General features: G+C 37.6%; 1 protein-coding gene across 3 annotated transcripts in view; it reads left to right on the top strand.

Annotated features, from left to right (window-relative positions):
- Window positions 1-13748, top strand: part of GARRE1 (granule associated Rac and RHOG effector 1) — a 61144-nt gene that overhangs the window by 15092 nt on the left and 32304 nt on the right. Inside the window, exons 1-3 of one of the 3 annotated variants that reach the window (XM_062586884.1) lie at window positions 4210-4314; window positions 4457-4579; window positions 4713-4823. The exons of the other annotated variants lie outside the window; for them this stretch is intronic. The gene's annotated coding sequence lies outside the window, so the exon portion shown is untranslated. Of the gene's footprint in view, window positions 1-4209; window positions 4315-4456; window positions 4580-4712; window positions 4824-13748 lie in introns of those variants that run through there. 3 annotated transcript variants of the gene reach the window in all.

Below are 13748 nucleotides of genomic sequence, written 5' to 3'. Positions count from 1 at the left end.
TGGTGGTAGAAATATCATTAGAACTGCCTGCTCAAGCTAATACAAAATATACCATATTTGTTGCAAAATATGGTGATGGTATATATAACTTTTAAAAACATATTACAATGCTTCGTGTCTTAGTCCAAGGATTATTCCTAATACTGCTTGTGTGGTTAAGTTTTCCCATGCTATAGTTATGCATAAAACTGTAGAAAATAGTACCCCTAAAGTGCCCTAGTAAGGGCAATTTCTTTACTATTAGCATTCTAGACTGATTAATTCTGTGATTAACCAACAGAAAGTAGTATCAATGTAGCTGTTCTTGATTTAACAGGCTAGCTACTAGCATGGTATGAGCGTTATGAATACTTTGGTAAATGGCTGCACAGGAACTGTCTGAGTTTTTGTTTTTTCTTTTTCCCCACTTTCACTGTGTAAGTGAGGGTATTCACTAATGCATGGTGACCAAATCTCCTCCTCTCTACTGAGTAAGGACAGTGAGCTGAAGAGTGGTGAGACATTCCCTCCCTTTTCTGTGGAGCTGTGTTTTCTGCGTCTGAAGATAGCGTATTTGGGAATAAGCAGAAGGGGGGCAACGTGTGGCTGATCAAAATGCAGAGATGTATTTGCAACTCTCCTGCAGCTCTTGGAGGGCTTTGCGGCATCAGGCTGCAACCTGCAGGTGTAGAAAGCATCCAGGAAACTTCTTGTTTTTCAGCAATTTGGAGATAGAGAGCTACTCTGTATGAGGGTGATTTTTGGGAGGGGAATTTGTATCTGGGGGAAAACTTGGCCCCAGCACCTGTTCAAATTAGATATAATTGATTTAAAATATGTAGGAGGATTATGGATAGTGTTAGTTAATTGAAATTATGAATTTTGATCTCTGTCATAGATGACATAGTGGCCTAGATGGACATCTGATCCTGTAGGCCATTTTTAATTTCTTTTGTGTAAGAAATTCCATGTTACAAAATCAGATGGCAAACAAAATACATATTTTCTTGCAAAAAATCCTAAATGTAAGCAAAGACCTCTGGTAAATAGATGATGTTAGACAAGAAGACTTCTTCTGTAATAAAACCCTGTAATTTATAAGACTTAAGATTTGTATCTACAAATACTTTGTAAATATCATTAAAATAGTGCTTTGCAAACTGCCCCAAAATGCAATTCTGTTATATTTAAGGTCTTCACTTGCTAACAAATAAAGCTGTTCTGTTACAGTGGAGTGCTGGCAGAAGCATTGAAAACTTTAGAGAAGACTTTTCAACCTAGGATATGTAAATGCTATACGTTTCTAATGCTCCTAAAGTAAAATTCTCCTCAATGAGAAACGTGATTATAAATTCTGAAGTAGCTTGTGCCTTTTTCTGACTACAGGAAGCAGAGCCTACAACATAGCGAATATTTAATTTAAAAAAATAGGATAAGGGTCGTGAATTGTAGGCTAGAAATAGAAAATAAGATTAGAGGTTATGTTTCAGGCATGGAGCTGCCTCTGGTCTCCTGGGGTGGTGGTGGTGGGGGGCAGGGGGATAAACAAGGTTACTCCAAGGTTTGGAGCCTGGCTGGGGGGATGGGAGGAGGGAGAAAGTCCAACGGTGGCTAAACTGAAAGGTGCCTGGGGGGTGCAGTAATATGTGCAGTAAAATTCGCAGAGCATCACCTTGATGCTTGCTGTCCTTGTTCTTCCCATTATTTGTTGATGCAGGATTAGTAGCGTAAGCGGCCCTGGACAGAGGGCCACCCTGGCACCGGTGGTAATCCTTGTGGTGGAAAGGTCACTTTTTCTAAATCTAATACTTAAGAAATATGTTTGAAAGGATTTTAGCCAAATCTGTAATAGACACATCAGCTAATATTGAAACATTGCTTAAATGCATTTGGCATCTTTACAGTGTCTTATGGCTGGCAGAGCTTTGCTGTGTTGCAATTTTGGCAGCAGAGAGTCCTTTGCCAACACAAGTTACTGGGGAGGAGCATCAGTACGGCTACATCACCTAGACGGTTTCCAATATAAACATAATCCTTCACATTGACAAAATCACTATTATTTCTTAAATATAATTGACATCAGTAGTTATAAGTTAAAATTTCTAATATTTCTCTCTGGTCTGTATTTGTGGAAAAAAAAATTCAGCTCTGTCAATGAATGTTGCAGTATACCAATGGATATACTTGGTATGCAGTTAGGATCTTCCACTGACCTGTGCGCATTATGTTTTGGACCACTGGTGCTTCAAGAGGAAGAGAGTGAGTTTTCAAAAAGATCTAACAAATCATAGAATTTTAAGCCTAGATGTTTGGGTTAACTTGTGCGTATTTCTGTGATTTCTACTCAGTAGACTCTTTCATGCTTATTTGTTTTTTGGGTTAGAACATCACAGCTATTTCCCTTTCAAGATGTGCTATAGCAGCATAAATATCCTATTGTGTCCTCTGCTGGGAGAAAAATTTCTTGCACAACTCAATGCTGGAATTTTGACACATAATAACCCGGTGACAAATCACACACGTGACTGAGGCCTTAGCAGTAAGCTGTCAGTAATTCTACTTTCAGGACATGGTAAGGTGCTCTGACTGTGCTTTGTAAGCTATAAATTAGCATTGATAATTCTTTAATAATTTTATGGGGAAATAGTTGAAGAGTTCTTTGGGAAATAATTCTTAACCTAAGAACAGTGAATTTTTAAAGCAAAAATCACATTGTATCAGTCAAATTTCATCAGTGTTTATCTGTCATCGGTTTGACTGTTGTATGTCTTTCCATGCCATATATTTAATGTAGCTTAAAGCTGGAAGCTAGAAAATTTATGCATGTTACTTAAGATGTGCCAGCAGAATTCCATGTATGTATTTGTTAGCAAATAGCTGTTCTGTTACTTATATTCATTAGTAGGCTGTGTACGAATTACACAAAATGAGCTTTGTTTTCCCAAAGTATAATTTTACATTTATTAAAATAAATTAGTAAACTTCATTATTAAATGAGTATTAATGTTTTTAAAAAAGAACAGGAAAACAATCATTGGTTTAAAATGTTATCAACTTCAGCTTTCTTTAATATAGAGAAATAATTTTAATCAAGCCAGTCTGCTTAGGAGTAACACATAAAATGCAAAAAAAAAAAAAAGCGTCTAGCTGCCTTTAAAACTAGAAGTATCTCAGAGCTATGTCAGGTATAAGGAGAGGATGAGAGGAAGCTTAAGACTGTTCTCACATTCCTAAACCTAAGTCTGTAGCTTTTGATTTTAAGTTGACCTGTAGCCAAGTTTGGCGTTTACATTGTATGCATAAAAGTCCACAAATTATTCTGTGGACTAAAATAGAAAGCAGGATTACTGAAGCAATTAATAGAAGGCATTAGATATGGAAGCCTCAAAGGTTTAAGCCCTTGCCATTGTGGTAAATATGAGGTGATACTTGCTAGAACACAAAGACTTGCTTTAGAAGGGTAAGAGAAGAATCTTTTTGTCTCCAGTGCTTAACTTTTATATGCAACTGTTGTTAACGGCATTTGCAGGGGATTGAGCAATTTGGGGAAGCCTATTTTAGTTATCTGATGTAGAGCAGGCAGAGCAACTAGATAAGCTCTAAGCTTTGGGTGCTTTTGAGGGGGAAAGGTTATGGTTTGCCAGATTTGGTTGTATTTTTCTATTTTGATTTTTTTTTTTTTTTGAGAGAGAGAGAGAGAGAACGCCTTATAATCTAGAGGGTACTACATTTGCTCTTATAACAAATCATGTTTTGACTCCAACTGTGCAGCTTGAGTTAGTACTATTTTAAAAATCTCATCTATATTTCATTAGGACTTATAAATTCTGGTCTTAATGAGGAGCCAATTGCTATGCTGAAGACACATAAGCAGTCTTTTTGATTTTAAAAAAAAAAATGAGAAAAGATTATGAAGTATGCATGTTACCATTTCTAGTTTTTTAATCTCTGTGATCTCAAATTACTTGTTACCACTGTTCCTTCATCAACTATAGAAATTAGTTCTACATAATTTAATATATTAGAAATGTAGATTTGACAGAAATGAAGCATTTTGACAATTCTTAAAAGTCTACTGTTAAGAGCTAGTGCAAGAATGATTTAGAATTTTTGTTAAAATTATTTGACTGCTACTGTTTATGAAATTGCTATTTACGGTGGTCTTATATGATCCTTTTGGGGGTATTACGCACCCATTAATGTTTGGTTTTGTTTTAGGAGAGAGACAGTTATTCACACTGGATTGCTCTGGTTTATTCATATCCTGTGACAGTGAATCAGATATTGCTGTCTATATACAGCCTGAATTGCCAGCCAACCTCGGGCCCAAATATGGTAAACACAATTATGTTCATTTGCTGTAAAAATACATTCTCCTTAGTTTAAAATTTTCATGATTACAGTTTTCTGATAATTCTGTAATTTTCACGATGAGAGGGATATGAAAGGCCTAATCATCATGTCCCTCTCTCTCCAGTATTGAATATAGCTTGTTTTCCTGGGCAAAACTCCAGCTGTTCACTGATGAATCCACTGCTACTCAAATACAGTAAGCCTATAAACAATTTGGAAAGTCTGCTCCCGGAACACAGGCGTTGTGGTACGGAGACATGAATCCCTCTCTGCATTTGTTAAATGAGAAAAAGCTAATGTTTGCAACTGTCGTGAGACAGTAAATGTATGTGCTGATGTCATTTTTCCTGATACTATGTCCTCCTGTTCTCTATTTTTAGAAATCCAGTTCATGTAACTTAAGAATATTTAATGATGAGAAAAGCTTTTGAAGTAGGAGACTTGCATTGAATGAGTTGAAGAGGAGGAAAAAAAGCGAACACTAAAACAGGGTAAAGCTTCTAACCTGTGCTGAAGGGAATAAATATTAGTAGATGTTGATTTAGTTTTAAATATCAATTAGAAGCAAATAGCAAGGTAATATTTGTTAAATATGAAAAAGTAAATAGTCTGCATGTGGAAGTACGTGCTAATTTCATTTGTATAAGTGGGTATTAAGATTAATATATTGAATGCAACTAAGGAAATAAATTTGTAGGAGTTTGAGTCTAGTGTAAGGAGAATGTTGTAGATGTGTTCTGTGGCAAGCATTGAGAATACAGAAGCAGTATAGTAATTTGGGAGAGGAAAGATTGTTGGTGTTGAGTTACTCGAAGTGTTTCGAGAGAAGTTTTGTCATCCTTGTTGCAAACAGGCAAAAAAAGTTGAGGGAGATCTCAAAGGCTTTACTATACAGGATTTTTTTGTACTTGGTCTGTCTGCTGTTTCTGGTACTCAGAAATTTGTTATTCACAGAAGAAGTTTAAATGTATAGATGATCTGTAATTTTCACTACATTGAAATAATACTTTTGTCTAACGCTACTAAAACCAGGAATTAAAATGTATAACAAAATGGTTCTAGAGTTGGATTTTCTTTTTCAAGTCGCATAGCGTTGCAGCTCAGCTAAATGTTTAGAATTTTGATTTAGGGATATTTATTTCAGTAGGAAAAATCAAATGTGTATATGCTAGTAAGCATGAGTACTTTGAAATTTCACGTGTGGCATTTGTGAAATGTAATATCTATGTTTGCAAGATCACAAAAATGAATGGAAACCTTGTCTAGAGGTTGGTAAACTGACTTATCAATGAGAAAATGCTTCTGTTCAAGGGCAGTTGTAAGTAGTATGTCATTGTGATATACTGCTTTTGCTAATCACTCAATTGTAGTGAATAAAAGGTAAGAAATGCCATGCTGATTCCGAGTGAGAATCGATCCATTTCAGCCTTCTGCATCCCGTGGATGTCATGAAGGGAAAGGCAGGAACAGGATAATTTGTGGCCTACGCCCATTTAAACTATCTTGTACTATTTGCTGTGTATAGGATTCACTGAGCCAGTGGTTTGTCATTTAGTAAGCCAAAGGGACCTTGGAGGAGGAGGAGGTGAAGAGCTGATCCTTACCCACATAGTCTGTGCCACTTGGGGATTTGTAGACCTTTCCACCTTATGTTCCTTCTTGTATTCCTCATCTCTGCCTCAAAATCATAGTCTTCTCCAGGATGAAGTGTCTTAGCTTACTCATTTGTTCCTCATATGGGAGCTGTTCCATACCTTTGATTCAACTTTGCCCTTCTTTGTGCCTTTTCTACTTCTAATGTATCTGTTTTCTTTTGAAATAAGGAGACCAGAACCGTGCACTAAATTTCAAGTGTGGATAAACCATGCATTTATGCAGTGGGGTAATTTTGTTTTCTGGATTTCCCAATACCACTTCTAATTCCTTTCTTAATCCGTAACATAAGGTTTACTCTTTTAACTACCATTCAGCATCAGGCTGACATTTTAGCAAAAACAGTCTCTTATAACCCTGAGATTGTCTTACTAAATGGTTAGGGTCAGCCTAGAGCCTGTCTTTTCATATGTGAAGCTAGGATGGTTTTCCCCATGTATGAGTCAATACATTTATCCATAATAAATTTATTTCTTTAATCACTCAGTCTTGTAAAATTTTGCCATTCTTAAAAACAAAACAATCCCCCCTACATCTGTATATATAAATATAGTACATCATGCCTAAATATTGTATTATTTGACATGGACTCTTTAGTCCCAGTTGTTTTTTCTAATCTTGTTTAAGGAATGATTTGTTTGAGGCTAGGAAACCTAACTTCTGAGAAAAGTGTTATTAGTGTTTACAGAGTATCTTTCAATTTTCTCTCCAAGTATATTGGCAAAGGGTGGGAATCATTCCCGTTTTTTGTAGATGGAGAAGCTTTTTATAGTATATTTTTTGTGACCGTAGACAAATTGTTTTAAACCAGTGGGAATGAAGTTCTACACGTCTCAAATTGTTGATCTGTGCTGGTCAAGTAACTAAATTAAAAAAAAAATCTAAATCTCCTTGACAAATCTTTATTTTTGTGAAGGAAAGATTACAGTAGAAACTTCTTAGCAGGAAATTTACAGTGCTTTTGTATTAAAAGTTTCTATTCCTGGTGGATATACATCTGACATTTATTTTTAATGGAAAAGCACAATTCATTTTTAGTGAGGTGCTTGAGTATGGAAGGTACCAAAACTGTATGTTTAAGTCTAATGTTGAACTGAGCCTGAAGAATAAACTGCTTCTAGATTTAAGATGCTTACTATAAGTTTGTAGATTTGTGTTATTTTTCCCCCAATATGAAGGCTTGTCTTCTGCAGAATCATGGGAAAACTTGGTTTCTATAGTTATCATTAGAGAACTGAGAAACGATTATATTTAGATTTGTAAATGCTCTGTTATGTTTTAGTTTTAATAAGGAGATACTATCCTAAACTCATTGATACTGTGTTTGAAGTGAAACTGTAATAAGGAATGAAAGAGTGGAGAAGTTAGTTATCTAACCCACGTGGCTTCTGCTGTAGTTTAAAAAGCCTTGATGTGCATGTACGATGTGGTGGTGGGGTTTACGTGGGAAATCCTTTGAAAAAAGGTTATCTGAAATGGCCATAACTAGACCACGATGCACAAGCCTGACCCAAGTTGTATTTTTCTTCTACACTGAATATGAGATATTTTCTCCAGTTCAGCCTGTCGTTCAGTTTCTTGCCTTCCTTCAGCAACAAGGGGAATCTGTGGCTGAAAAAGGCCTTTTATGGGAATCGAAACTAACTTGTTCTCAGACTATTCTAGAAATTGTTTGCCCTCCATCCTTTCCTCTAACCGTGGCCTTTCCTTCCTACCTCTGGAGGAGGAGTGTATTTTTTCAGGTCCTGGGTTGTGAGTGGCTAGCTGTCAGCTAGAGCAGAGGTTTTTTTGTAAGCAGTCCTTCAGGTAAGCAGAATCAAAGCGTTTTTTAGCCTGTTGTTCCTGGGAGGCAGAGTTGGCGGCGTTTGGGTTTGCTCTGGGGAGAGAGTGCCTGTTTTGTGCTCCCTTGCTCTCTCTGGTTGCGTGAGTGTTTTTGTTCATCTCGCTCCTGGTACTACTCTGAGGAGAGAGTGGGTTTGGGGCTGGTGTTCAGTGCACCCTTCTGGTTTTCCTCTGGCTGAGCATCACGTTGAACATGACTTTGTTGTGCTTTGTGCAAATGCCACGTTAGGCTATCCTGTGAAAAGAATGAACATCATGTCCTTTTCCTTCTTTCACACCCATAGTTGACTTTTAAAGGGAACTTGTGCTGTTTTCAAAGCAGATAACGTAAGCATCCTGCCAAGGGAGGATTGAAACGGTGATCGTGATCTGACACGGCCATGTATTTTTGGCATTCAGGGAGTCACCCAAGTCTGCAAGAAAATTTGATTTAACATGTTCCTTTCATCAGTTTTTCCTTTTGCTGTCATCTTACTGCTAAGATTTGAGTTGGGTCTATTTTGTGTGCTGTATCTTTACTTCAAGATGTAAGCAGCAGCCTGATACAGTATAGGCTCTGTGCAGAAGAATCTAGCTCAATATACTGTATATTTCCTTAATAGATACCTACCTTCCATGTATATTCTATAGGGAGTGTAGTTATGTAAGTCAGGGCTGTTGATTCTTTTCGGAGGGTTAAACTGAAAGCAAGGTGTGCTGAGTAACCAAGTCCCTTGTCCTTACGTAGCTTTCTAGCCCTTAGAGCTTCAGCCTTTTCCATTTTTCTCCATCAAGTTTCTGATGAGTTTTCACGATGAAGTGGTTAGTGATTTGTTTTTTGGGGTGGAGTTATGTTTTGTCTTTGCTTGTCTTTTAGGGCAGTTAGCATAGTTATGCTGCTAGGGATTTTTCAGTATAAATGCAAAAGGCACAAATCAGCACAAAGAAATTAATAGTCTTGTTTTAAGGAGAGTCATTTTGAAGGGAAAAGACTCTAGACAAATACATAACAGAATTTGTTTAGAGGCTATCTATAAATGTTATGTAAATATTTCATTAGTGAAACTTATCTTTGCAGAGCTAATAAAGCCAGCATGCTGGAACCACCCATTTATATTCTTTGAAATCTAGCTTCGTTGTAATTGCTTCACCAGTAAATGAGAAGATCAATTTCTGCATTAACAGTAAGATGGTCTGTTTACATTTCAATACTCTTAGATAAGGTGCTCAATGTGATTATAGTTAAAGCAGAGTAGCTGCTTAGTCTATATGAAGCATGTCGTGCATATTAAGGTCCTCCATTGGTGGAAGGGAAGACACTGAATCAGTTTTAATCCTGTTGCTAGCGATGCATCCAACTCTGAAACGGCTGAGGAGAATGGACCAGAGGGTCTGGTGAGCTGGTATTAGAGAGGGTAGATTCTGGAAGGAAGAGGTTTCCAGCGCGAGCTTTATGGGTTCACTGAGGGCTGGCATGCCTCCTTCTTTCTTTTCGTTATGTTTCTCCTCCAAATGTTCTAGGCAAGCAGCCAGAAAGGAATCCCAATAAGCAATTCATGAGCTAATGAGAACTAAAATGGTATTGAGATATAGACTATTTCTGTCTCTCCTTCCCTTTCCCCTGTTATTTCCCTACCCTCCTCAATTAGGAGGCTTTGAACTCGAATGATGGAAGAACATATAGTAGCTGCCTGGGTCTTCCAGTGGTGGTGTCAGCCTCAGCACAGGAGAGTGGTTTTTCTTTTTTGCTGTGGAGCCAGCATAGGCCCTTGACTAAAAGCAATCAAGATTCAGCAGTGTGTACTACCTGCTGTGTTGGCCTAGCTGCCAGCGCGTGCTTCCTCTCACTGTTGTCTCCAGTGGTTTTTTTTTTTTTTCTTTTGTGCGTGTGTGTGCATGTTTTGTTATTGTTGTGCGCCTGTATCCTGACAACTGCTCGGGCAATTCCCTGAAAAATTCTAAGCCTCATTTGCCCCAGCTGTGAAGATAACTTGAGGCTTGTCAACCCCTATAAAATCAGTTTCACACTTTAAGTATTAATTATTTCTTCGTAAGATGTTACAGGTGCAAATAACAAATTAGCTGATGTTGGAGAGATTAATGCATATTTTCTGCCAGGCAGCATTACTTTGAGATAACCGTTCTTGTCAATTGAAAAGTTTAATTTTCAAAACATAATTTCTGACTTTTTATTATCCTGAAAAGTTTATATCAAAGACAGCATAAAAATCTCTTCTAGTGAGTTTGTTCTAGAATCCTGAACTATATGATTAATTATGTGTTGGTAAGTTGTGATAAAGCCAAGTGTTCTTTGTCATACTCCCTAAAGAGTTACTCTATGGTATTACCTCAACATTGTAGAAAGATTATTCTTGAGAGGTGTATTTCACTCGTTGGTTTAAGCTGATATAAAGCCATGCCCCTTAATTTTGTTGATTTGTGTAAATTAGTGATGGTATCAAAGCAGCTCACTGGTTCAACTGAAAGTACCACTTCTATCCCTCTTCCTTCCTGCAAGATCAGGATTGCTCTCAGGCTTTTGCCATTAGTGGTGGGTGCTGGCTTTGCAGGTCTGAAGTAAACCCAGCATGAAAAGGTAGTGCAAAGAGAAACTTGATATTTCTATTGAACCTCAGTGTAAATTGATCTGATGTGTAGTAATATCTTACAGGTTGGTCTGTCCTACCTACTGCCAGAATTTGAAGGACTTTAATATTTTGTAAGAATAACTAGAATGTGTTAGCTCTGATCAAAAAATGTGTCTATGCCCAATTAATTTATCTCTTACTAATAAAGTGTATAAGCTTCTACTGCTTGATTTGTTACAAAAACATGCTTCATCAGCCAAGAGAAATCAGCTCTTTGAAATTCTGAGTATGTGGCTAAGGAACAAAGGGAAAGACACTGTAATTGTAGTCAATCTTAGTGGAAATGTAAAATTCTTACCAGGAAGGCAATATTAAAATAGGTGTGTAATATAGAACATATTTTTATGTCCGATTTCACATTTAAATAACTGGTATATGAGAAATACCCTCTTGTTATGGTAATTTCTTACCATGGCTATCAAGTTCCACAAACTAGTGGTGTATTTTTTACACTGTGGATTTGTTGTGATTGCTTATGAAAGCTTTCTTCCAAAACCTATAGTTTAGAAATTGTTTCAGCAATATATATACCTTGTATTTAACTCTTATATTTTTTAATTACATGACTATCCTTGTTATGTAGTTTAATGCTATGCTATTTCTTTTTATAGCTGGATTGAACATGTTACTCAATTATTGAGAAATTCTTTATAGGGTCAAATTTTCATTCTTACCACATTTATTAATCTTAAAAATTGCTGTATGTTGATTGAGAGTGTCAGAGAAGTTCTGGTTCAAGGTAAAACTGAATTTCTCAAGGAGTGACATTTGCTACTGAAATTCTAATGTTTCTTCAATTTCATTTTTTGGTATATGGATTTTAATTTCTAATATTTTGGAAAGGATCTGTTTTGTAGATGCTAAATATACTCTTTAGCTGTGAATATAATACATGCTTTTGGAATAGAAGAAAATTAAAAAATGACTCCTATTTAATATCTGTAACCTTATATTGATGTCTAGTTTAAAATTAAAAAAAGAATTGTTTACATTCTGACTATATTTATGCAGTATACATAGTTGGTACTAAGCTGTTTTTCTTAATCTATTTATTTTCTGTGACCAAGAAAAGTTTATTCAGGGGAAATCATTTTCACCATCTGTCATAGCTCTTGTATTCTTACTTAAGGTTAGTAACCTGTCTAAAAGGAGAAGCAAAAGGTAACCTCCTACACTGCGTGCAGCCTCTGGCATTTAGATCCGGGCAACGATATGGTAGGGTTCATTAGTGTGTTGAGTGCACTGGAGCAATCCAGCTTGTGAGGAGCCTATCTGTGACTAATTTTATTTCTCTTGTTGAATTACTGTGTCTGTGCTTTAGTGTAGAGTACTGGTTTGGAGCGTTTTGTAGCTGTGCCCCTTGGCACTCCCTTCTCCAAAATCCCATAGTGTCCCTCTACAGTCCTTGCTCTGGTGGTCTTGACGGTGTGATGATGCTCAGGGTGGCTGAGTGCATCTGCCACGGGCTCGGTGCCTGATGTCAGCCTCATGCCCCTGCTTGCTGGGAGAACCACTGTATTGGGTTTGCCCCAGCGTTGCCAGCTCCGATACGAGGTGCTGACCTGCAAACCCAGATTGTTTGGGCCTGAGGGCAACGTTCTGGTTCTGAGTCCGGGAGCGGCTTGGACGGTGGAAGACTGGTCTTTAGGAGATAGTGTATGGGCTTTCCTTACTATTTTTGCTCCTCATTTGCAATTCAGATAAGTACCATCATTTGAGTGGGTTTTGTTTTGCTTTTTGGTTTTTTAAGGCATCTGCGTTTGGACTGTGGGTGGCTAGGTATAGGATCCGGTATACGCATTAGTGACAGCCGGATTTGAAGGCAGAATAACTCCATTTGTAGTGAAGTGACTTTTGGATTTGTGTGAGATTTGTATAACTGAATTTGAGCAGGAATTGGTGTGCTCTCAACAGGAGGCCCTCGACTTCAGCAGCTTGCTGACCTTCTGGCCTTGCAGTAGGCTTTGTTTGTTCAGGCTTTTCCGTAGTAGGTAATCTGGCCAGTCTGGGGTTTGTTTCTTTTCGAGTTATATTTTCTGGGGCATTAAATGAGCTTGGTCACTTTTGTATTTAATTGTTTTACATGGATGGTGCTAGTCGTAATAAGCTCGTCCTGAGATTTGCAGTGTGTACCTCAAAAAAGCTAAAACCAACGTACAATATTTAGATACATTATTTCCAAAAATTTAGCTAAGTTTACCAGCATTTCGGATCATCTTACTAGCACGTGTGTTCATGATGGTATATATTGCCTCCTCACAAAAAGGAGAGTATGCTTCAGAAAGAACACCTCGGCAAGCAGCTTTTAAAGTTGAGATCAGAGCCCTTTTAGGGCATGAAAAAAATCTTTTTATCATCCAAAAATGTTTAACCAATGTGGTCTACAAAACTCTTCTTTAGATGATAAATGAAATTGGCAGAAAGGAAGTTGACAGGGTAACTGTGTAACTACACTAAGTAGTGATAGACTTGTATGTTTTATTCCCCCCTTCCTCTGCCCAGTTTCCTGTATTAATTCAGGATCAGGGAAAAAAGTTGCCTCTTCTCCTAGGAGAGCAGTCGCAGGCAAGGTGGAGCGGGATTAGCCCTCTTGTTTCTATTGGAGTTCAGCACCTATGGATTTCTGTTTAGCCTTTGTACCTGAAAGTTTTCTGTATAAATCTGAGTTGAGGAGGCTACTTTTGACTGTTGGGAAGTAGCTAAGCAAAGAATTTTGGGTGTTGCATTAAAAAAAGGGGGGGGGGGAAGCAGATCTGATTTGCGTAATCACAAATTCACAGAATGGTTGAGGTTAGAAGGGACCTCTGGAGATCACCTACTCTGACCCCCCTGCTCAAGCAGGGTCACCTAGAGCATGTCAGACAGGGTTGCGTCCAGGCAGACTTTGAGTATCTCCAGAGAAGGAGACTCCACAACCTCTCTGGGCAACCTGGTCCAGGGCTCCGTCACTCTCACAGGGAAGAAGCTTTTCCTCATATTCAGATGGAACTTCCTGTGTTCCAGTTTTTGCCCGTTGCCTCTTGTCCTGTCACTTGGCAGTAAGCACTCATTTACATCTACTTTGTTTTTTCTATGTAGATGTGGCAATTTGTACACAGAGCAACTCATGTGGAAGTCTCCTTGATTTTATGTGGAAGTTCAAATAGCAGTAACTATTAACTCCTTAACCATGGCATTAGTTCTTAAAACAAGAGCATAAACAGTGCAATGTGATATAAATTTTCAGTAGCATTCTATACCTGTCGATAGGATAATATTCAATTGCTTATTTTTATACTGTATATTATATAGTAT

This window comes from Rhea pennata, chromosome 13 (genome assembly GCF_028389875.1).
Source record: "Rhea pennata isolate bPtePen1 chromosome 13, bPtePen1.pri, whole genome shotgun sequence".
NCBI classification, from domain to species: Eukaryota; Metazoa; Chordata; class Aves; order Rheiformes; family Rheidae; genus Rhea; species Rhea pennata.
Note: the sequence above shows the minus strand (reverse complement) of the source record. Positions and strands in the feature narration are given on the sequence as shown.